Genomic DNA, 2,456 nt, shown 5'->3' with positions numbered 1-2,456 from the left:
GGCGCGGCTCCTCCATTCTACCACGCGACGAGCTCGCGGCGTAGGGAATAAATTCCCGTTGTAAATACGATTAGAACTCGATCCGCGCGATTCGCCGCGACGTATCGTCGATATAATTTAACGGACAACTGTTGTAAATAGGTACGTTCGAGAATGAAGTCGTATGTAAGTCGAATAGTAGGCCGGTTGGATGCGTCGAAATCGCAGATACTTGTAAGGCGTAAGTCGAAGCCAACCGTGATAACAAGGTATTCCGAAGTATTTTTCAGATTCCAGTATACGTAGAAGAACGCGCGGGACGTGTTTGAACCGTCGGAAGGTGTTGTATCGTTTAGAATCGTTTGATCGTCGCGTGGAGTGTTCAGAGTTACGCTATTCGTGGAAAGATGTTTCGGACGGGTGGCTGAACAGGGAGAAAAGATCAAGTTCGACGGTACAGACACGGTTGTTGCGTGTTCAGCGATGAAATACCAGTATTACGAATGCATAAAATTAGGCTGTACGATGGCGAGAACAGGTGTTGTACGAAGTAAAGGAACACTTTAAAGGAACGACGACGTTTGTTGTAAATCCGACGAGACGCGATCGGAGAGTCTCACGGTATCGTGTGACTTAACGTTAAGTAATGCAGCAAGAAGTACATAGTATAAATCATGCTTTGTAAAATAATGTCTGTATAGCGAGAATTATTATATGGAAAATATATTATACTAAATTTAACGCTCAGCCTCTCTTACTTCTCTCTCGTCTTTTCTATTAAACGGAATATCCTATCCTTTCGCTGGTAATAAGTTCGTTAGTATTCATAAGGTTATAGATGTTATCGAGGCGAGCAATGTAGCAAGAAACATTTTGATTGCCTGTCCGCGCGACCAACCACTCGTAACTCGGAGATTTAGCGAATTTCATTATTTCCAGCATTATCTTGCACGGCGGCTGGTATACAATTTAATTGAATTCTCGAATTAGCACTTTCTTCTTAGTTCGCGAAACTTAACGACGAGCCGGAAGCGATCGTAGATTACAATTAAAATTAACTGGATCGTTAGACGAAAACGAAAGGAAGAAGGTGTGTCTGTTCCATCCTTTCTTTCTTTCCGCGAGTAAATCGCCATAATCAAACTATCGTTTGCAAGTTGCGATCCTTCGGGGTTCGCCTATCGATCGCTACTTCTCACGGGTAACGCGCGCAGAGCAGATTCGCCTTTAAACGAAAGACTCAAGCCCTTCGAGCAGTTTTTCACGCGACGATGAATATTTCAAGACGTTACGATCGGGTTAATGCCTACACAGAGATCGCGTCCACCTCCTGCTCGCTTATTTGCATTCCCATTTGCATACGCACTTACGTAAATTGTTTGATCGCGTTTCGCATCTTACGGCTAAACAAGCAAACGACCCAACGACGTATCGATAATCGCGATAGTCGAATAACGTAACCCGGTATACTTCGTGAGGGTGTCGAGTCCTATTTTTTCTTTCTTTCTTTTTCTCTTTGTCTTTTTGAGAACGCTGTATCCTACACAGAACGGTATACAGAATGAGATTGGATGGACAAAGTTTTATTCGCGATTCGCGTGAAAGAATTTCGAGCGTAAAGACTATTACGACGCTGGCTGTCTCGTCTCCATTACCGAGCGAATTTTCGGCAGTCCGACCGTGCCACGGTGTGTAATTTGCTAGGGCCTTAGTCGTCGAAGGTAAAACCCGAGAAGCGTGACAGCGTGCTCGGGGCTTAATCGCGTTTGCTTATTTCCGGCGTTGGTCAGCCGACGCTGCAATTATGTAGGAGCGAGCTCGAGCGCTAACTGCTGCATAAGGGCTTATTTTATTCCTATTAGGGTAAAACGGGTAGTCAGGACGACGCGCATTCTCGTGTATCCCCAATTACGTGAAATTAATTTGGATCCCATTAGCGGTGGCCCACCGCTGCCGCGTCAACGATTTTTCCCAACGGTTCCCCTTCGGTTTCCTTTCCCCGTAAAACATACCTTAAACGTAAACCACAGATCACGTAAACGTTTCTTACTTACGTTTACGAAGCGTACGTTTACGTTTACGTTCGTTAACGCGAAAAGATCGCTGCGAATATTATTGGATCCGCTGAGAAAGCGCAACCACGTTGCGCTTAGAACGATCGTTGCTCGGTTTTACAGACAGTCGTAGTTGACAGGAAACGCATCGACGAGGCAAAGATTTCGTCACGGATAGGGTGTTAACGATCTTTCGGTGAAAGGATAGAAACCGCGTGGACGAGGAAAGTGAGATATTTATTCTCTTCTTTTTTTCCTCTCCTTTTATAATACTTTCTATGGAAGGCTTGCCGGCGGAACGAGCGTCACTTCCGTGGGACAGGGCTTGAATGCAACACACTGTTAAATATCGCGCACCGAACGTGTGCCTCGTAAAATGTTTTAAGAAAGCGCAGCGAGCGTGCGCGCGCGCGCGCGCGGTTT

Source organism: Bombus impatiens, unplaced genomic scaffold (genome assembly GCF_000188095.3).
Source record: "Bombus impatiens unplaced genomic scaffold, BIMP_2.2 scf_0478, whole genome shotgun sequence".
Classification (NCBI taxonomy): Eukaryota; Metazoa; Arthropoda; class Insecta; order Hymenoptera; family Apidae; genus Bombus; species Bombus impatiens.
This window is presented reverse-complemented; position numbering follows the sequence as displayed.